This window comes from Phyllostomus hastatus, unplaced genomic scaffold (genome assembly GCF_019186645.2).
Source record: "Phyllostomus hastatus isolate PE091 unplaced genomic scaffold, TTU_PhHast_1.1 phas_contig_16, whole genome shotgun sequence".
Lineage (NCBI taxonomy): Eukaryota > Metazoa > Chordata > Mammalia > Chiroptera > Phyllostomidae > Phyllostomus > Phyllostomus hastatus.
This window is the reverse complement of record NW_025333643.1, coordinates 4,098,870-4,121,498: the sequence shown is the minus strand read 5'-3', so window position 1 is coordinate 4,121,498 and position 22,629 is coordinate 4,098,870. Positions and strand designations below refer to the sequence as shown.

The window sequence follows — 22,629 nt, the reverse complement described above, 5'->3', positions numbered from 1 at the left end:
CGCCTTGAATATTTCATGCCACACCCTTCTGAACTGAAATGTTTCTGTTGAGAAATCAGATGATAGTCTAATTGGTACTTCCTTGTAGGTAACTACCTGCTTTTCTATTGTGGCTTTTAGAATTCTCTCCTTGTCTTTAAGCCTTATCATTTTAATTATGAAATGTCTCACTGTAGGCTTGTTTGGGCCCAAGTTGTTTGGGACTCTCTGTGCTTCCTGGACTTTTGTGTCTTTTTCCTTTAACAGGTTAGGGAAGTTTTTAGTCATTATTTCTTTAAATAGGTTCTCAATCCCTTACTTGCTCTCTTCTCCTTCTGATATTCCCATGATGTGTATGTCGTTATGCTTCATGTTGTCCAAAATGTGCCTTAAGCTCTCCTCATTTTTTTTAATTCTTTTTTCTTTCTGTGGCTCTGCCTGGGTATTTTTTTCTACCTTGTCTTCCAAATCACTTATTCAAGCTTCTGCTTCATCTAACCTACTGTTTACTCCTTCCAGGGTATTATTTATTTCAGATACTGCATTCTGTATTTCTGACTGGTCCTTTTTTTTCTTATCATTTCTATATGTTTTTTCATGTTGTTGAGTATCCTTATAATCATTACTCTAAACACCCTATCTAATAAATTGCTTGCCTCCATTTCATCTAGTTCTTCCCTGAAGAATTATCTTGTTCTTTCATTTGGGATCTGTTTCTTTGTCTTTCCATTTTGGCTGTTTCTTTATATGTTCTGCCTTAGCTGTTAAACTGATAAGTGATATAACCTCAAGCTGTAATCAGCAGCCTGGCTTAAGCACCACACCATGTGGGGCAGAGTAATTCCTGTGGGTGTGGCTATTTCTTCCTCTCAGGGTGATGCCACTTAGAGGGGAAGCTCTGCCAGAGAAAGATAGCTTCTGGAGTATGGGAAAGAACTCAGCACAAGGATCCTGGTGGCTGTTCCTTCAGTTCTATCTCCAGAGCCACCAGCCCCAGACTCTCCTCAAGTGTCTCTAGTCCACTCTGCCCTCCCTCTGCTGAGGCCCAGGATAAGTGGCAGTCCTATTGTGTTGAACTGGTTTCTTCTGTCTGTCCTTGGTTATAAGGCTTATCTCCAGCTAGTGTTCAGTTGGTTATTCAGAGTGATTTCTCTACAATTTAGTTGTAATTCCAGATTGGTCCTGGGAGGAGGTTAGTGTAGCTTCTACTTACTCCTCCATCATCTTGGATTCAGATGCTTTTAATCTACCTGTTTTTAATCTGTACCTCTAATTTTGCACAGGAGCTCAAGTGATTCCCTTTTCTAGATTTATTCCACAAAGCACAGAAGTAAGAATAGGCTTGTGGAGCTAGACTGATTCAGGTTCCAGACTAGATTCAGCTGCTTCCTAACTAATCCTAGAATGACCTGCTAACTGTATACTCTGAACAAGTCTCTTCACCAATTTGTGCTTCAGTTTTCTTATCTGAAAAATGGGGTGATAATAGTATCTCCTTCACAGAATTGTTGTGAGGAGTGGGTATACTCCTTTATGTAACATTCTTAGGACAGAGCTGGGCAGATGGTAAGTATAACATAAGCACTAGTTGTCATCTTTCATCTGCTGCCTGTATATTGTTAGTAAATTGGATATCCCCTCTCCACCCCACCCACCCAGGATATGGCCTAAATTATTTCATGTTACATCAGTTCCAAATGACAAAACAAAACATACATACCCTTGTCACCAGGGGCTTCAAATAATGTCTAACATGCTGTTTCTAAAATGCTGACATTTCTAAAAATTCGGGTCATTGTGGGCTTAGCAGTCTAAAAACAGCCCAGGAAGTGAAACTTTCGAGAGAAATTCCAAATAAGCAAGCAGTTGCTGACTTGCAGGAAGGACAAGAAGGGATGGAAGTATACATGGCCATTTCCTAGCCTTTTTGACCCCCTCGATTCTGTCAGCCCCACAGCTTAGAAAGCAGAAATACATCTCTCTTTGAGCTTACAAGAGCTGCTACCCCAGAGTTAACTCAGTGCCAGAAAGTGCATTAGTCTAGTAAAGTATAAAATATGGAGGCCCTGGAGAATCACCAGGGAATGGGAGGAATCTTACTGTGGATTCAGAGTGAGTCCTGGTTTGGGGCTTATGCTAATATAAGCTGGTCAGGAAAACAAATTGGGACACCTTTACCACTCTGATTCATAAAGGTCAGAGTTGGTACCCATGACAGTGACATAGACTGTCAGCCATCTTGAATCCAAAATCTCCTATCTCTGGGCATCACCATCAGCCCTATAATCCCCACCCTGCAGATAGGCTCAGTGGTCAGTGAGCTACCATTAATGGAGCTCTTGATAAGTCCCTTACATTAATGATCTCATGGAACTTTCTAGGAGCCCTATTGTCATGAAGATTAGAGCACAATAATGATGACCTTGGACGTTGTAGCCAGACTGCACAGTCTAGATTCCCAGTTCTCCTATGTACTACTAGCTGTGTGTCCATACACAAGTTACTTGACCTCTCTATACCCTAGTTTTCTCCTCTGTAAAATGGGGATACTAATAGTTCCTTCTTATTCTGACTGTAGTGAGGATTAAATGAGTAAGCAACTGTAGCACTGAGAAGAATGCATGACATAATGACAGTTGTTTTTATTAATCCTCATCTTATAGTTGTGGACCCTGAGGCCAGAAAGAGGGATCATCCACGTGCCATACACAGTTTGTGAAGCTGGGCCTCAAACTAGCTCTATGTGATCCACTGAGTGGAACTGCCCTCTGCTCAGAGGAGGCTAAAATATCCCCAAGAAACCCCAAGCCCACACCCTAGCACACCCCCACCCCAGTTCTCTCCTTCTTAAATACCATCTTCTCCCTCTGAACCTGGGTGTATTTTTTGAAGTGTTGAGTTAAAATCTGAACAACTGTTGCAGGTGTGTCCAACCTTTTGGTGTCTCTGGGCCACGCTAGAAAAAGAAAAGTTGTCTCGGGCCACACATTAAATATATTGTGGCATGTAATCACAAAACAAATCTCATAATGTTTCAAGTAAATTTTCAATTTTGTGTTAAGCTGCATTCATAGCCATCGTGGGACACATGTGGCCTTCAGGCCACAGGCTGGGAATCCCTGGAACTTAAGGGATTCAAATGGAGTTTTCCTGGCACTGAGGAGAGAAAGAAAATTCTGCCTCTCTCCCCAGATTGGGAAATGAAAGCAGTGGGTATGAAACTCTCAAGCTCCCAGAGTCAGAGGGCAGAGACTGTGGGCTGCAGAAGAACTACATCCCCTGATTCAGTATAACTTCCAAACTCAACCAAGCTCAGCCAGTCTGGATCCCTTCTCTTTTGTTAACTCCTAACTGCCATGCTAACACTCATGCCTTGGTTACTTTGTAACTTCGAGGAATCTGATGCCGAAGTCAGATGTGGAATGACTGAAGATGTCTGAAGGAGGACTTCCAGCCAAAATGGAGGTATAGGTAGACACACTGTGCCTCCCCACACAACTAAAAGAAGAAGAACAACAAATTTAAAAACAAAAAACAAGCAGAATTGATGAAAATCAAACCATATGCAAGTCCTACAACCAAGGAGTTAAAGAAGAAACATTTATCCAGACCAGTAGGAGGGGTAGAGATGGGAAGCTGGTCAGAGAGGACTCAAGGCAAGGTGGCAGATTGGACTGGGTGGCCCCACATTTGTATGTACATAAACCAGAAGGAACAACTGGGAAGTGAGACAAACCAAGCAACCCAGAGTGCCAGTGCAGGAAAATAAAGACTCAAACCTTTGAAAACACCTGTGGGGACTAAGGCACAGGGATAAACTCCCAGCTTCACAGGAGAGTTCATTGGAAAGACCTACAGGGTCCTAGAATGTACACAAACCCACCCACCTGGGAATCAGCACCAGAAGTACCCAATTTGATTGTGGGTAACAGGGGAAGTGACTGAACACTGGCAAAGATCAGAGCAAGTGGCATTGCCCCTTCTTTGACCCCTCCCCCACATACAGTGTCACGATGCAGTGACAAAGGTTACCCTGCCCTGGTGAACACCTAACACTCTGCCCCTTACTACGTAACAGGTGGGCTGAGAAAAAAAAAATGGCCCAGATGAAAGAACAGATCAAAACTCCAGAAAAAAATACAACTAAGTGACAAAGAGATAGCTAACCTATTAGATGCACAGTTCAAAACACTGGTAATCAGGATGCTCACAGAATTGGTTGAATATGGTCACAAATTAGATGAAAAAATGAAGGCTATGCTAAGTGAAATAAAGGAAAATGTGCAGGGAACCAATGGTGACAGGAAGGAAACCAGGACTCAAATCAATGGTGTGGACCAGAAAGAAGAAAGAAACTTTCAACCAGAACAGAATGAAGCAACAAGAATTCAAAAATATGAGGAGAGGCTTAGGAACCTCCAGGACATCTTTAAACATTCCAACATCCAAATTATAGGAGTACCAGAAGGGGAAAGAGGAAGAGCAACAAACAAAAAAGTTATCTGAACAAATAATAAAGGAGAACTTCCCCACGTTGGCAAGGGAAATAGACTTCCAGGAAACCCAGAAAGCTCAGAGAGTCCCAAAGAAGTTAGACCCAAGGAGGAACATACCAAGGCACATCATAATTGCATTACCCAAGATTAAAGATAAGGAGAGAATCTTAAAAGCAGCAAGAAAACGGACAGTTACCTACAAAAGAATGCCCATAAGACTGTCAGTTGATTTCTTGAAAGAAATATTGCAGGCAAGAAGAGGCTGGAAAAAAGTATTCCAAGTCATGAAAGACAAGGACCTACATCCAAGATTACTCTATCCAGCAAAGCTATCATTTAGAATGGGAAGGCAGATAAAGTGCTTCCCAGATAAGGTCAAGTTAAAGGAGTTCATCATTAAAGCCCTTATTATATGACATGTTAAAGGGACTTATCTAAGAAAAACAAGATAACAAATATGTACAGTAAAATGACAACAAACTCACAGTTATTAACAACAGAACCTAAAACAAAAACAGAAACAAACTAAGCAAACAACTAGAACAGGAAAAGAACCACAGAAATGGAGATCACATGCAGGGTTATCAGCAGGGAAGTGAGTGGGGAGAGGGGGAAAAGGCACAGAGAATAAGTAGCATAGATGGTAGGTGGAAGATAGACAGGGGGAGGTTAAGAATAGTATGGGAAATGTAGAAGCAAAGAACTTATATATGTATGACCCACGGACATGAACTAAAGGTGAGGAATACAGGTGCAGGGGGGGCGGTGCACAGCATGGAGTAAACTAAAGGGGGGAAATGGGACAACTGCAATAACATAATCAATAAAGTACATTTTTTAAAAAAGAACTACATCCCACCCTCACCTGTGCAACCCCCACCGCCCCACATTCTGCTGAGTCTGGCACAGGATACTAAATGAAACTTGTCATGTTTTAAAACTTGAGTTCCTCTAGAGAGCCTAGGGAGAAACGGATGAGGGGTGTGGCTTGCTATACCTTGGGGTTAGGGGTGAGGAGTATCAAGTTCCCCATGAAACCTCTAGGTAGGTCCTTATCTGCCAATCTTATTCTTTCTCTGTCTGCCTGACTTTGGCTCTGTGCCTTTTTCTGTTTTAGCCTTTCTGATAGGGATAAGGGGAGATGGAGTACCACTGTATGTGTTTGTCTACCAGTCGGTCTGTGGTTGACTTCGCCCAACATCATCTCATCTCCGACTTTCTATCTCTGCTTCCTTATCTTGACCTACCTGTTTCCGTCTGCCTGCCTGCCCTCAGTTCTCGCCAAGATTCTAACCCTTCAGTCACCTCTCTGCAAACCCAAGAAGCCGCCCCACTGAGCAGAGGCGGAGGCTGGGGTGCTCAGCGGAAGGAGCTCTGACCCTGGGGTGGGCAGTGGAATAAGGTGTCCGATTCCGAGGCGCCCCCCCTGGCGCCCCCTGCAGGCGTGGGGCGGCCCTGGGAGCCCGGAGCAGGAGGCGGAGGCATTGCAGGCCGGCGGGGATCGGGTCTCCGCCTCGTTCCCTTCCTCCTTCCCTGGGAGGCTGGACCCCTCCCGCGCGGCTCCTCCCCCGGCTCCCCGCCTCTCCAGTCAGCTCCCTCACGTCCCAGCCGCAGTGCCCGCCACCGCCTAAGAGCACCAAGCTTTCAGGCTGCCGCGGCCACAGCAACACTAAACTTTCCCTGGAGCCGGCAACGGTGAGTCGGAGCGCGGCACCGACAGGGCGCGGGCAGGGGTTGTAGCGGGGCCGCCGAGGCAGGGCCAGACTGTGTACTGGCCAAGCTTGGGTCTTGGCATGCGGACGGAGCCTGGTAGAGACCCCCGGAGCTTGCTGGCTAGGGGTGGGCGCGCCTGGAGGACCTCGGGACATGGGAGGTTTGGGTAGGGTCCCATAGCTCCGATCGCTCCATGGCACTCTCCTGGTTACTCAGTGTTGGCCCCAGTGCCCCATGCGCAGGCACCTGTGGCTTCCCCTGAATTGGCCAGGGTGCGCGCCCCGCGCGGCTGCCTGCTGGCTCTGATGCGGACAAGGCGAGTCTCCAGCTCTCCCTGAGCTGCCCTGGACTCTACCCGGAGTTTGATGCTAACCGTAGTCCCAGCGCATGGGCGCTGGGCATCCATGATCTCTTTTGGTTCCTCCTGCCATTTGATGGGACCTTACGTCCCTTTTGCTTGTGACCGGGTATTATCATACCCATTTTACAGAGGAGGAAACTGAGGTTGAGAGAGGGAAAGTTGTGCCCAGGAGCACTAGTGAGTAAAGGAGAGAGCAAGGGTTTTGAGCCCGAGTCGCCTGACCCAGACTACTTCACATGCAGGCGAGCCCCAGGTTCAGCGTCACCAGAAGTCAGTTGTGAGAATGTCAAAAACACCGCCCATGGTCTCCTGCAGCCCGGCTGCATGCCCAGGCGCAGTGGGCATACCGCACGGAGGGCCCTTTGATAGAATAGGAGGCCATCGCTACTGCCTGGGAGGTAGAAGCGCATGGGGCTGCTCGTCCTTCAGCCAAGGGTGGGAGGGCACTGAATTCTGGAGCCAGACCTGAGGAGACAGCGCAGAGAGTTGCTCTCTACATTTTTCTGGAAGGAGCCAAGGAAGTCAGGAGTAGGAGCTGGAGTGCAGTTCTTCACAGAGGCCACTTTCCCTCTCTAGGTGATTAGCCTCTTTGTCCCACCATCCCGCCTCAAGAAGAAGACCCCACCCGAATCCCTGAGACTCTGAGGTGTCCCCAGGTAGCTGATAGTGCAGAGATGCTCCAGGCAGGGCTGCTGTCTACCAGCAGGGGGCTCCCACCTCAGACCTGGAGCCGGACAAAATGAGACAGCGCAGGGAGTCCTGTGGGAGCAATGTCCCCTGGCGGGGATGTGCTTGGGGAACTCAGTCCGTGGTTGGGGGTAAGCCCCTGTGACTGGAGCACAGATGAAGTGCATCTCCAGAGCATGAAGGAGGGAGGAGGTGAGGGTCTCATAGGGAGAGGCTTGAATGCCCCAATCTTGGCTTCCATCTTGGAGGCAACCAGGAACCAGCAGAGACTAGGAGTGGGAGAGTGGGTGGAATGATCAGAGATTCATTAAATCCTATTTAGATCTCACAGCAGCCTTGCAAGGTAGGCACTATTATTATTATCCTTATTAGTCTATGGTAGTCTAGGAGGCTCAGAAAAGTTAAACACTTGCATGAGGTTACCCAGCTGGACCATGGCAGAATCAGGATTTGAACACAGGTCTCACTTTACTCCTTTTAGATTATTAGTGACACTCAGGCTGTAGATGGGACCTTAGTCCCTCCTGCTTGTGGCTGTCGGAAGCAAAGGTGGAGACTAGAGAGATGCCAGGCAACAGGATCCCTGATGCCCCTACGTGGGCTCTCCTTTCTCTCTGATAGGTGTCCTGCAGGAGGCCTACTGCTGAGTGGGTGATCACTCACAGGAATCCGTAACAACTCCACGTAAATACCCTATCTTCAGGGCTTGCTAGACCTTCATATACATCTCAAGGCAGCCTGTCACAGCTGGCTGTCTCAGGACATATTTTCTTGGTGGAGGAAGAGTCCGTAGGGAAGCCTGTGTTATTTTCAAGTGTGAAAGAGAATCCTTCCAAGGTGGGAGTGGCCCAGCACTGCCTGTCCAAGATTTCAGAGCTGGGTGGAGACTGGAGCTGCCTGCCAAGGTCCCAGTCGCCTGGAGGAGTTTGGGCAGTCCTGATCCAGGAATGGTTCCTCTTGGCCCTCAGCTTAATGTCTGAGGTAGGAAGAACTTCCTCTCCTTGAACTCTCTCAGAATTGTGTGTTTGTGCTTTCCTTTTTACAATCAAGGAGTGCCTGATGGAAAATGGTGTGGCTTTCTGTAACAAAGAGGAGGCATTGCAAAGAGATCAAATTGTGGATTCTGGAGCAGGCTCAAATCCCAGTGCTGTCACTGAGGAGCTCTGCTGCACTGGGCAGGTTGCTGTACTTCTCTATTCTTCAGTTCTCCATGAGTAGAATAGAAGCGTTCACAGCACTTTCCTCACTGGTTTGGTGAGAGAATTGCGTACACATGAATAAAGCACCTAAATGATGCCCTGTAGTACAAAGAAGTGCTATTTAAATGTTAGTTCTCATTATTGTTACTATGAAGGTCAAACAGGCTAGCTTTAATCCTGGCTCTGCCACCTCCAAGCTGCCCCACCTCTGCTAGCATTGCTTTCTCACCTGTAAAGTGAGAATAGATCTAGATACAAATGTGTGTCCCAGAAGGCTTAGTGCAGTCTCAAGCTTTAAACAGCTTAAACCCGAAGTCTCAGTGCAGACTTATTTAAACTTCTGGCACTCTACTAGGTACTCAGCAAATGCTGGACATTGCCACAGTTATTATTACGGCCAACACCCCTCCTTTATGCTGTAGCTTGAACTTCATTCTCTGGCTTGGTTCTGGGCAATATGGATTTGGGATAGTTTTCTGGCTTGTGTGGGCAGGAAAAAAGCTCTTACTATCTTTCAGCCCAAGTTCACTCTTAATGGTTATTTCTCAGGCCCCCAAGGGACAAATGTGAGCCTCTTGGTGGTTGTGGGATGTCAGAGGGTAGGTTTGAAGTTCATTTCACAAGGTCTATCTACAGATGCCATGTATCTTCACCAAGGCAAAGTTTTTGGCAGAACACACCACCCCAGCTGCCTTTCAGACTATCCTACTGACTTGGGATATTTTGTTTACCTTCCAGGTAAAGTGGATATATCCAGAGCTCTGAATTTTCTTTTTCCTTAAAGACAGAATGGTGGATTAAAAAAAAATCAGCTTAGGGTTAGAACCCCAGCCTTGGCCCTTTAAGCTGAATGACCTTGGGCATCAGTTTCCTTATCTGTAAAATGGCTATTAATCATATTTTCCAATGTCTGTTTCTCAGGATGGAAAAACAGAGAAAAGAAAGGAAAATGCAGGTAGTTTAAATGGCAAAGAATCACATGCAATTGTAAGTAATTCTCATTAGCATTCAAGCTGGGTATTAGCAGTAATTGCTCATGATCCAAGACATTTTATCTGAAAGATGTACCTGCAGAGGATCATTCGAGCCCTGGTCACCTGCTGCCTTCCCTTTCACAGTGATGCTGAACATTTCTGAATTGTGGAATATAATTATAATGAAGCTCCTGTATCTTCTTTATAAGTGACTCACTTCTGCCATTAATGGTAGCAGAGGACTCAGGAGCACACTCATTGGGAACAATGCCACTGATGCTGAGGGAAGAGAGGCCAGGATGCCTCTCCTCGTTTCTGCATTCATTTTCCTTGCTGTAACTCTCCAGTGATAATGCATGAGAATCACATGGGCCAGGATCGAAGCTGACAGCTCTTCATTTGTGCAGCAGCTGGGATAGCAAGGCCCATTGAAACTTGATGCTGCCAGTAGAATGGATGTTAGAAATCCTTACATCACATCAGAGAGGATGGAGCAGAGGAGCTTGAGGAAGGCACCTCTGGGGAGTCCTTAAAAGCGTAAACTCTGGTGTCCAACACACCTGAATTTGATTCTTGGCTCTTCCAGCTTGTTAGTTGTGGTATGATTTTTGACTACCTTCTTAACTAGACCCACTGCCCTAATAGAGCAGGGACGATGTCCATCTTATTCACCAGAGTATTCACAGCTCTTAGCTCCTAGAAGGAGCTCATGAATGCTGAGTAAATGAGTTAATATATTGATAACAAGTTCTTTGATTGAGCCTGAGCTTTGTCATGTGTAAAATGGGGCTAATATAGCACCTTCCTTGTAGGTTGTTATGAGGACTGAATGAGGAAATGTTATGCACAGAATAAGCACTCAATGCTGCCCTTAGTGACAAACTGATGAGCGGAAACAAGGACACAGATGGACTAATCTGGGAGAGAAAACTTTTCCACCACCCTCAGACCAACAAGGGGCAATAATGCTAGTTATAGGAATCCCCTGCATTTTTACAGCACTCTGCAAAGGGCTTTGATACCCAGTGACTCCTGACAACTAGACAGAATGGTTATTCTTGTATTACAGGCAAAGAAACTGAGGTTCAGGGGGTTGGTGGAACACCGGGAGTCACACATTTTAGAGGTAACAGGAGGTGGAATGTAAGCCCAGGTTGCTCTGCTCTGCTCGCTGTTATTGCTGAGTTCTCTGTTGCTCCACAGAGGGTGTGTGGTGTAGTGCTCAGTCTTGAGTGAGCATGGTATCTCTCTTATTATTTAGGACATCTTTAACTTCTCCTGGTACAGTTTCCTAGTTTTCCCTTGGTGGTCTTGCACACCTTCTTTTAGCTACATTGCTAGTTTTTTTGATGTTTTGCATCCTATTATAAATAAGATATATATTTTTAAACTTACTGCTCTATTGATTACTTTTTGGAAAAATATGTCTTCATTTTGCACATTGATTTTGTATCCAGAAATCTTGCTAATCTCTCTTACTAATTAAAAAAATGTATTTATAGATTCTTTTGGAAACACTATGTATATTATTATAGGAGGTGAAAATAGGAGTTTTGTGTTTTTCTTTCCAATCTTTTTGTTTCTTTCTCTTCTCCTTTATTTGTTTTCTCTTGCCTACTGTCCTGGCTATAAGACCTTAGTACAAGAATGAACAACCCAGGCATGTGCCCTGACTGGGAATTGAACCAGCGACATTTTGGTCTGGGAAGACACCCCACCCACTGAGCCACACCAGTCAGGGTTGCTGACCTTTTTGTTTAGAATTTTAACATCATGAGTTCATGAGTGAGATCCACTGGCAATTTTCCTTTCTGGTGCTTACTTATCAGTTTTTGGTACCCAGGTTATGCTGGCCTCAGGAAATAAAGTGGGCAGTATTTCTATGTCTTTGGTTCTCTGGAAAAAATTGTGCAATCTTGGTGTTGTTCTTGCTGAGTACATAGTGAAACTCACCAGTGTGGTCCCCAGTGAGTGGAAGCTAAAGTAGGGGGAGTGGGAAGGGCAGCCCGTTTAGCTCACTCTAAGGAGGAACTTTCCAACAGTGGGAAGCTAGGCTGCCTCAGGCAGGAGTGGACAGGGACTGTGACCCTGGCTGTCCTGAGTGCTGCAGGGGGAGCCGATCCTTGGGCACTGGGTAGGGTTCTTCCAAACAAGGATCACAAATGAAGGAAGCTCATCCCAGGGTGAAAGTCTGATGCCTGTGAGTTCCATTTGAGTCTTCTTCTGCTTCTAAAATTGCTGCAGCTGCAGACAGTATTCTTGCTGTGAATTATTATTCCCTGGTGCCTACATGGAGGGACCTGACTCCGTGGACCATTCTTCTTCCAGTTGGAAGGAGAGACTTTCCCTCTCCATTTTATTAGTTTCTCTGTATCCCCAGATTATAACCTGGGGCTACACTTTTCCTGCTGATTCCCCTTATCCACCCAGGGTTGCTAGATTTGGGGAAGATTCTCAGCCAAATCTTCCCTCAATCCACTTTTACTTAAAAGTACCAGACACTGCTGATTTGTATTATCTCTCTTAATCCCCGTAACAATGCTATGAGGTGGTTACTCTTACCCCCATTATTTAGATTAGCAAAACAAGGTTTCTAATTGTCATTGTTTTAATGGTTACATATTTCACGCTAAGTTATAACTCTCTAACCTGTTTGGGTTTGGGTATAAGAGAAAGGTCTAAGTTAATTTTTTTGTTCATATAGTTCACCAGTTGTCCCCATTCTGTTTACTGACTCATTCTTCCTTTTCTCATCTATGCCATCTGTATCAGACACTAACTTACTCCGTATCATCTGAGGCAGAGCTGTGGCATTTCACAGCTCCAGGGGGCACCATTCATAGGCCTCAAGGTATGTGACCTGGAAACCCTGTCATTAGTAGCAGGTTTCTTTTCAGGCCGTCTCTTCTGGTGTTGAACTTTCTGCTGGTTCTAGTGGATGACCATTAGACAGGGTAATGGCAGGAAACAGAGGGCAAAGGCCAATGAGGCACAGCACACATGGAGGGGGAGGAGTGGGGATCTGTGCCATGCTGTTTTCATGATTGCCTGCATAGAGTATGTTTTCATAGCTCGCAAAGGCATCTGCTTTCCTCTTTTTCTCTCAGACTTTCTAGACAATTTTCATTTGGTTTATTCTCTCAGGAGAGCTTCATTTATTTACTAGCTGGCTTTTCTCTGTCCCTGGAAAGAATCATCATTTAATAAATCTACCTGCTGTTCCTCTGCCTGAGCCCATGTGAAGCATAGTCCCATCTCCAGCCTGGGCGTGGTCTGGAGTGGCTCTTGATGTGACTGTTTGTTGATCCTGGACCCATAATGAAAGCCTCACTTTTCTTTCCTCTGTCTACCACCTCTAACTGTCTGTATGGCAGGGCCAACCTGATGGGCCCATCATGGGCCTCTGATAGATCACAGTTTCAGTCTCTTGGAAAATGTGGATCTACCTTTTCAAAGCACCTTCCAAGGGCTCCCCAGAACAAATTCAAGGGGAACCCTTAATTCTGCATTTCAATCAGACCACCACAACCTCCTGAAAACAAGTTTGTGCACAGCAGAAAGAGAGAGACAAAATGTAATTGTAGGTGTAAATTCAATTACATAAAGGATACCCACATATTTAGTGTACAGTTATGGGCAAAGGTTCCAGGGCCAGATGACATAGATCCCAATCTAGTTCCCACACTTTCCAGAGTATGTCACAGGGAAGTCATCCAACCTATAGTTGCTTTGATTGCTTTGACTGTAAAATGGGATTAGTGACTGCAACAGAAAGGCTTGTTATGAGTGTTAAATGAGTCATGAAGTTCCAAAGAATTAATATTTGAGAAGCTCTTACCAGCAGAGCCTGGAAACTTGAAACTGTTTATTAAGTAAACCACCTATTTTTAACCAGTGTGCCATGGCACACCAGTGCCACAAGAATCTTTAAAACATACAATACCTGACTATTTAGTCAGTGGCACTGACCTCTTTTCCCTTACATTGTCTAATAAAAAAATGACAACAGCCAACATAACAATAGCTGTCTGGTGTGAATAAATCAAAATTATACCTATTTTTTGTCAGATTGGCAAAAATATTTTTTGGTGGGTCACAAAATTTTAGTAATTAGTTTATGTGTGCCATGAGATGAAAAAGGTTGAAAATTTCTGACATAAACCAATTAATAAGCAAAGTCATTTTGTCATGTTCCAAAACAAACTCTACTGGCTTTTTAGAATTTGAAATTGCATCAATTCTGCATATCAGTTTTTGACCTGCCTTGTGTAGTTAGTGTTTTCTGTGTGAAGATATTTTCTCTCAAATTAGACTGGAAGCCCCTTCAGGGCAGCTACATACCACTTTCCTGGAGCTCTCCAAGGTAAGGTTCTTTTTTAAAAGTGCTAGAACCAAGAAGCAAGTGGGTTTGGTAGCATTAGTTGGGCTTTCAGAGCCTGGACCTGGACTCATATTTGATGTCATCAGTGGTTACCATTCTGACCTCAGAGGAAGCTTTTTAACCTCCCTGACCTCAGTTTCCTCATCTGTAAAAGGGGAAGAATAATAATGACGATGATACTCATCTCATGGCATTACTGAGAGCCTCTTCCCACAGATCTTGCAATGATTAACACCTTCTCATGGCTAAGAACACAGAAGACCCTTCCTCCTCTGGCCACCCCATTTTTACCGACATACCAATACAGTCACTCCCCATTGATTTTCCTTAGACAGCCCCCACCCCAGACTGCCAGCTCCAGGAGTATAGGGACATCATCTGTCTGGTTTGCTGCTCCAGTGCCTTCATCAGTTAGCACCTGGCACCTAGTGAGTTTGCAACAAAAATTTATTGAATGAAGTAAGTAAGATTACAGTGAGATCCTTAAAGAATGTGACCAGATCGTGTAAATGGTGGTGAAGACCACCAAAATGGTGAATGTCCCAGGCACATTGTAGCATTCACACACCGGGAACTGCTATTAGGCACCTTGAAAGTAGTAAGAAACACTGAGCAAAGATGAGCTCTTCTCACAATTGTATCAGGAGCTCGATGAATATTTGTCAGTCATTTAGTGATTGATTCTTACAGCACCCAGACCCTGAGAAGCTCCATGAATGGATCAGGAATACAAGGCAGTATTTTCTCCCACTGCTCAGTCCTGTTGGGTGATGGGATGGGATACAACTCCTTTGCCTGGTCTGAGTTCTGGACCAACTGAGAATTAAGACAAAAAGCAGGGCAGCTGGAGAACAAATGTCATGGTAACTGTACTGACACTGGGGCATGCGGCTGGCTAATGCTGAAAGCCAGAATTGTTGGGTGTTCCTGCCTGGTGCAGTGCAGGCAGTGTTGGGGCCCTGCTGAGGGGCCCTTCTCCTTCCCAGTAGGTATGGAACAGACCCAGATGTATGCTCCCTGCAAGCAGCATGGCTCTTATGAGGGGCAGAGAACAGCCTGAGTTTACTTATCTATTTCATCTCTCAAACTCACTCATAAATATGTTGCACCATTCACAGACCCAGGGGAGGAGCAAATGAGGAGGGAGAGAGAGGCAGGGGTGTAGAGGTAGTAAAACTCCCATTACTTGAAAAGAAACATGAGGAAGAAAACAGAGTAAGAAGCCCTGTGGGGAGTGAGCTCAAGGGAGGCAGGGATATCCAGAGGCTGCTAATGCCTGATTATTATTTATACCAGTAGAGTATGAAAAAGAGTCTCTCACCTACCTGATCCCTCCCATCCATCTGACAGAGTAAAGGAACTGTCACCTATTAAGAGAGCACCCCTGGCCAGGGCTTTCCATTCATTATGTTGTCTGGTCTTTTCTGCATCCCTGTGAAATAAGTATTAGTATGCCCATTATATAGATAAGAAAACGGAGGCTAGAGGTATTGACCAACTTATGCTAGATTGAAACTGGGGAGATCCTGAAGGAAGCTATTATAGTTGTCCAGATGAGAGAGGATAGTCGCTTGGACCATGAGGTGGTGGCAATGGAGAGAAATGGACAGATTGAGATGGTTTCGGAGTAGACACATTAGGATTGACAGGTGGTTGAGTGTAGTGAGGTTGGATGGGGCATTACTGCAGGACTGTTAAAGCAGTGCTGTTGGGTAACTGAGTTTTTTTGTTTTGTTTTTTGCTCTTTGGGTAGAATAGAGGTGGCCCTCCTGGGCAACAATTATTCAAAGAATTAAGAACTCCGCAGGCATCACATCTGCACATCTTAGGGGAATTGAAACTGATGATCATTCTTTTTTTCCAAAAGACTTTATTTATTTTTAGAAAGAGGGGAAGGGAGGGAGAAAGAGGGAGAAACATCAATGTGTGAGAGAAACATTGGATCAGTACCCTCTTGCACACTTCCAACCAGGGACCTGGCCCACAACCAAGGCATGTGCCTTGACTGGGAATTGAACCAGTGACCTTTTGGTCTGTGGGATGACACCCAACCCATTGAGCCACACCAGTCAGGGCAAGAATGCCACAGGCACCACATCTGCACATCTCAGGGGAACTGAAACTGATGATCACTCTCTCTTAATTGGAAGTGCTAGCTGGAGCATACTTAGAATTTAAACATGCAGGGCTAAGGTAGGGGGGACTAAAGGGAAAAGATGCTTTAGGTCTATAAGACTTATAAGAAAGGGGATCTGGAGACACCCCTCCCTCATTTCCTTCTTCCCTTAGAGGCAGCAGTTGCTACACCCCACTGTCCTGCCATGTTCCTGGTGCCCAGTCCTCTCTCTGCATCCTCCCTATCCCAGCTTGAGTTTAGGCCTTGCCCACCTCCCTAGAATCCCAAACATAGCTTCCAGCCCCCAGGCAACCACCTGCCATCCCCAGAGGGCTTTTTCCCAGGGATGAATCTGATCATGTCACTTCCCTCCTCAAAATCCAGTGACATCCTCTGCAGCCATTGCATAGAAGGAAACCTGAGTAACACCACCTGGAACGATGTCCATGATAAATGTATTATAAAGTGAAAAGAAGCAGTAGCAGACATGGACAGCAAAAGGTGGCCAAGTGTAGTGGTCAAAAGCATGGGCTCTGGACTCACCCTGAATTTGAACTCCAGTTCTACCACTTAGTAGTTGTGTGACCAGGAGCAAATTCTTAACTTCTAATTTGGATAAGGACATCTGAACAACAGGATTGATAACAGTACTCACTCCCATAGGGTTTCGAGGACTAAAAAGGCATTAATACATCTGAAGTAGTTAGCCCAGTGCTTAGCTCCTAGAAGTACTCAATAAGTGTCAGCTATTTTTTTAAAAGATTTTATTTATTTATTTTTAGAGAGAGAAGAAGGAAGGGAGAAAGAGAGGGAGAGAAACATCAGTGTGTGGTTGCCTCTCATGTGTCCCCTACTGAGGACCTGGCCTGCAACCCAGACATGTGCCCTGACTGGGAATCAAACTGGTGACCCTTTGGTTTGCAGGCCCATACTCACTCCACTGAGCTAAACTAGCCAGGGCAATGTCATCTATTATTATGGCCATATCATATTATATATAATTATGTTCACATACATTTATATGCACCATTCTCCCTTTTCACCTCATTCTTCAGGACTCAGATTAGAAGTCTCCTCTTCCAGGAAGACTTCTCTGAACATACCCAACCAAGGCTGGGTCAGGACCTTTCTCTGGACTAACAGCACCCTCTGTACTTACATCCACCACACATGTGTTACTCCTTATTCTAACCATTTGTCTCCCCATGGCTGTAAGCAGCTTGAGGACATGGGCTGTGGCTTCCCCATTATATTCCTGGTGCTCATCACAGTGCTGGGCACATAGTAAACCCTCATGAAATACTTGTTGAATGAATGAATAGATGGATGAGTGTGAGCAGGGTTTTAAAACATAAGATTTCAATGGGTAGAGGTGTGGAGGAAGGATTCCAGGAGGGGGAACAGCATGGGCAAAGGCACAGAGGTAAGAAGGCGCATGCTCCAGGAAGAGCAAATGGCCTGGTCAGGTATTGTTTTGTGAAAAGTCAGAGTGTAGCAGATGACATGATACTATATATAGAAAACCCTAAAGGCTTCACAAAAAAACTATCAGAACTAATTAAGTAATTCAGTAAAGTTGCAGGATATAAAATTAATATACAGATATCTGTTGCATTGCTATATACTAATAAACTACCAGAAGGAGAAATCAAGAAAACAATTTCATTTACAATTGCTTCAAAAAGAATAAAATACCTTGGATTAAATTTAACCAAGGAGGTGAAAGACCTGTATTCTGAAAACTAAAAGACATTGAAGAAAGGAATTGAAAAGAACACAACTAAAAGGATGGATATACCTTGCTCATAGATTGGAAAGATTAATATTGTTAAAATGTGCTTAATAGCCAGGCCAGTCTGCAGAGTCAATGAAATCCCTATTAAAATATCAATGGCATTCTTCTCAGAACTAGAACAACTAACCCTAAAATTTGTATGGAACCACAAAAGACTTTTAATAGCCAGGGCAATTTTGAGAAAGAAGAACAAAGGAGCTATCATGCCCCTTAATTTCAAACTATACTACAAAGGTATAGTAATCAAAACAGTATGGTACAGAAAAAACCAGACATGTAGATCAATGGAACAGAATAAAGAGCCCCAAAATAAGTCCACACATAAGTGGTCAAATAATCTATGACAAGGGAGACAAGAACATACAATTGGGTAAAGATAGTCTCTTCAATAAATGGTGTAGGGAAAACTGGACAGATACAAAAAAAAAGAAACAAAATTGAACTGCTTTCTTATACCATATACAAAAATAAACTCAAAATAGATTAAACACTTAAATATAAGATCTGAAACCATAAAACTCCTAGGAGAAAACACAGGCAGTAAAGTCTTTGACATCACTCTTATCAATATCTTTAGGATATTTAGGATATATCTCCTGGAACAAAGACAACAAAAGCAAAAATAAACAAATGGGACTATATGAAATTAAAAAGCTTCTGCACTGTGAAGGAAACCATCAACAAGATAAAAAAAGCAACTTACCAAATGGGAGAAGGTATTTGCAAATTATACTAGTATATCTAATAAGGGGTTAATAACCAGAATATAAATTCATACAACTCAACATCAAAAAAACCCGATTAAAAAATAGAGTACCTTCTTTCTCCAAAGAAGACATATGAAAGGCCAAAAGATACATTACTAATCATTAGTGAAATGCAAATTAAAATTACAATGAGATATCACCTGTTAGAATGGCAATCATCAAAAAGATACGGGATAACAAACCATAGCAAGGATGTGGAACACTCATACACTGTTTATGGGAGTGTAAATTAGCACAACCACTATGAAATACAGTATGGAGGTTCCCCCCAAAATTAAAAATAGAACTATCATTTGACCCAGCAATCCCACTTCTGGGTATTTATGCAAAGAAAATGAGAACACTAATTCAAAAATATATATGCACCCTTATGTCCATTACAGCATTATGAATAATAGCAAGATGTGGAAGCAACCTAGGTAACCACTAATAGATGACTAAAGAAGATATAGATATATAATATCTATATATAATATATAATGTAATATTACATAAACATATAATGTAATATTACTCAGAAATAAAAAGGGATGAAATCTTGCCATTTGTGACAACATGGATGGACCCAGAAGCCATGATGCTAAGTGAAAGAAGTCAGAGAAAGACAAATACCATGTGATCTCACTCATATGTGGAATCTAAAAAGCAAAACAGATGAGCAAACAACAGAAACAGACTCATAGACACAAAGAAAGAACTGATGGTTGTCAGAGAGGAGGGATGTGGGGGGATAGGTAGAAAAGGTGAAGGGAAATAGAGGTAGAAACTTTCAGTTATAAAAATAAATAAATCACAGGAGTATAATATACAGCACAGGGAATCTAGTCAATAATATTGTAATATTGCATGGTCACAGATGATTATAGACTTAACATGGTGATTACATTGTAAAAATCAAATCACCACATTGTACACCTAAAACTAACATAATATTATATGCCAACTACCCTTTTAAAAATTCACAGAGTGTGATCAGGGAGGATAACAGTAATTAAGGTGGGCATGTTGGATAGGGGACATCAGCAACGTTCTGTGTAAAGGAAGGTAGGTATAATAGGGGTGGGCATGGAGAGGCAGGTGATATACTGGGAAGCATCATCCCTGTCTTTCATTTATACTGTGATCCCCAGACTGGCTTAGGTGCTTCTCTGACATTGTGTACTCATCATAATGTAAAATAAATACCTGCTTCACCGGGTAGTCTATCACCAGACTGAACTCCTTGAGAGATGGACATTTATGGTTTTTTTCCCTAAAACTCTTCTTGCCCACAAAGATAAACTATGTCCTCCCCTGCCAACACCTGCTTTCCTCCATCATGTATGGCTATAGATATAGATTGGGTTGTGCATTTTGATGCCTGGATCTTAGTAGAAGTCACTCCAATTTTTGTAGGAGTTCAGGATTTCTAGCTTCTCCACTGAATTGAACCCATTCACTTGACTCTACTTTCTTTATGGAGTTCTTGAGTCAAGCCAAAAACAGAAACAGCCTTGCAGTGCATTCCTGGATCAGATGCTGACATCAGCCTTTGACCTGTGACCAGCAGGGAAAAAAGTTCTCACTTAAATTCTTGGAGTTGAATGGAATTTTTGCTAAACCCAAACAGGCAGTGCTCGGGCCAGCAGCAGAGGAGGAGGAAGGGAAAGCTGCAGTTGGAGTCTGTTCATGTTCAAGTTCATTTTGGGGACAGAATGACAGGAGCCAGACAGACACAGCCATGCTTTTATAGGGTGGTGGAGAAGTAGATGCTGGACAAGTAAAGTAACAACTAAGCAGAATGTGATGTTCTCAGATAGGAACCACAGTGTTAAGGGGGGCTCAGGGAGGCTAAGTGACTAGCCCAAGGTCACACAACTAATTTAGCCAAGTTGGAGTTTGAACTGAGATACTCTGATCCTTTCCCTCTGGGCTATGAAGCCCCGGAAGATATGATGCTAATTGCCTGAAACATTTGGAAATTGCTCAGCATCAGGTAAGCCTTTCAGTTCTTCCCTTGGTACCTTAGATTGCATTTGTCCATTCATTCCTTTCTTCTTTAAATATAAAAAGTAGATGTATCTAGCTGCTAGATGCCGTACCCTTTTTTCCTGAGTTCCAGGCTAGATAGTAGGAATAAATCACAAAAGTAAGCATTGAGTTTTTGATGTTGAGTGCTCACTGATACCCAGAGATTGTGTTGTTTTCTCTCTGTTAGAAGCAGGAAAAACGCACAGGCAAGGAGGGAAGAAAACTCAGGTGAGCATTTGGCTCTGCAGATTGAAGCGAAAAGCTCGACTGAGTTACAGGGATGTGGACACCCCAGGCTTGGAGCTGACATGGGGTGGCGTTGGAATCAATGAGGAATGAAACGTGCTTGTGTCTGAGGAAAAGTATTCTGAGCAGAGGGAACAGTTAAGACCCTGGGCTGGAGGTGGTTTGGAATATTCTAGGAAGAGAGATGAGGCCTGAGTGGCTGGAGCAGAGTTTAGGATATGGGGTCTAGGGGTAATGGGGCTGCAAGTGTAGGGCCTTGTTGACCATTGTGAGGACCTAGCTTTCGTTCAGGAGCCATTGAGGGTTTGGAGGTTCCAATGACACTATCAAACGTGTGATGGAAAGCATGGCCTGGCTGCTGGGTGGACAATACACCAAAAGAAGGGGAGAGTAGTGGCAGATCAACGCCATGAAGGGCTAATGCTGTCATTCAAGCAGAGAGTGAGGGTAACCAGGCATGACACGGAGGTGATGAAAAGTGATCAGTTTTCAGAGCTATTTTGAAGGTAGAGCTGAGCATCATGGAGGTCTCTCTAACACGCTGTCTCCCAATCACCCAGGTAGATACAAGCTCTGCCTGCTCTCTGCTCCTGAGGTGCCATGCTGGGTGCTACTGGTGGGTTTCCTGATCTGTAACAAGAGAATAATAACCATATCTCCTCCCAATGTCATTGTGAGCATGCAGGGACATAGCAGGACTCCTGGCACAAAGTGGATGCCCATCAAATGAAAGCTATTATTAGGAACACTGGGGGTGGGAGGCAGCATGCAAGAAATGGCACTGGGTCAGACTTCTCCCAGGGTATTTGGGCAGCACTGGCTCTGCATCCAGGGACCCTGGGATTGAGGTCTTTCCAGTGGGAAATAGAAGAACAGATGCCTTTACTGACCTCCAACCAGGAGCCTGGGACTTTTCCAGGCTTATTTCAATCCTCACGGCCCTCAGAGTGAAGGGACACACCAATCCCATTCTACAGACTCAGAAGTGAAGGGATTCACCCAAAGGACCGTGGCAAGTGGCAGAGCTTAGGCCTGAGCAACTAAACCCTGGCCAAGTGGCAAAGTGGGATAGTGATTAAAGGCCTAGTCTCAGAAAACAAGTTTGCAGAAAACAAGTTTGAATGCTGGCTCTGCCACTGACTGGCTGTGTGACCTTGGGCATGTCCCTTCCCCTCTCTGTGCTTCAGTCTCCTGATCTATAAAGTGGGTTCCTCACCTGTAGGGTGACGAGTAGGGGAGACGATGGATGTGAAGTATCGGGTAGGACCCACACAGAACAGGCATGCAGATGGGAGAGCTCCCTTTCCTCACCCCCAGGCCTGAGTCTGTGTGGCTCCTGCCTGGCACCTCTGCCAGCATTTTGAAGTAGATACCTCATTGCCAGGTGCTGTCATGGCAACCAAGAGATGGGGAACTAGGAAAGGCCCAGAGGAGGAATGGGGGAGGGGATATCATTTCCTTGCTCACCCTGTGGCCCACCTCAGCCAGCTCATAGCAGTGATGGCTCAGAGGAACAGAGTGGGGCGGGAAGCGAGGTGATGGTGGAGGAGACAGGCTAGCTGGGCTCAGCTGGAGGCTTTGTTCCTGCTGGAAGTGTGGAGCTATTGACAGCTACCTCCCAGACCCTCGAAGCCTGGGGAGGCTGGAGCCAGGATGTGACTCATTCTGGAATCCCTTGTCCATCTGCCATTCTTTCTACACTCTTCAAGAAGCAATACCTTGTCTTTCCCCTTGAAACAACCTTCCATCCCTGACTAGTCAAAGCCGATTACCCTTCTGGCTGTTTCTCTGAATCAATGTCAAAATGAGTTGCTCACCCTCTTGCAGGCATGAACAGCTCCATTTGGGCACCTGGTCCCCTATCCAGGTATTCTTCAATAATTAGATCCCTTGGACACCTTGTTC

General features: G+C 44.5%; 2 protein-coding genes across 4 annotated transcripts in view; both read left to right on the top strand.

Moving 5' to 3' along the window:
* The first annotated feature begins 6,078 nt into the window (after positions 1-6,078).
* Positions 6,079-22,629, top strand: part of HRH1 (histamine receptor H1) — a 95,819-nt gene continuing 79,268 nt past the window's right edge. The window contains exons 1-2 of one of the 3 annotated variants that reach the window (XM_045832084.1): positions 6,130-6,170; positions 9,357-9,422. The gene's annotated coding sequence lies outside the window, so the exon portion shown is untranslated. Of the gene's footprint in view, positions 6,171-9,356; positions 9,423-22,629 lie in introns of all 3 variants that reach the window. The other 2 variants (XM_045832083.1, XM_045832082.1) reach the window with 2 other exon arrangements.
* Positions 6,095-22,629, top strand: part of ATG7 (autophagy related 7) — a 379,417-nt gene continuing 362,882 nt past the window's right edge. Inside the window, exon 1 of the mRNA XM_045832074.1 lies at positions 6,095-6,170. The gene's annotated coding sequence lies outside the window, so the exon portion shown is untranslated. The remainder of the gene's footprint in view (positions 6,171-22,629) is intronic.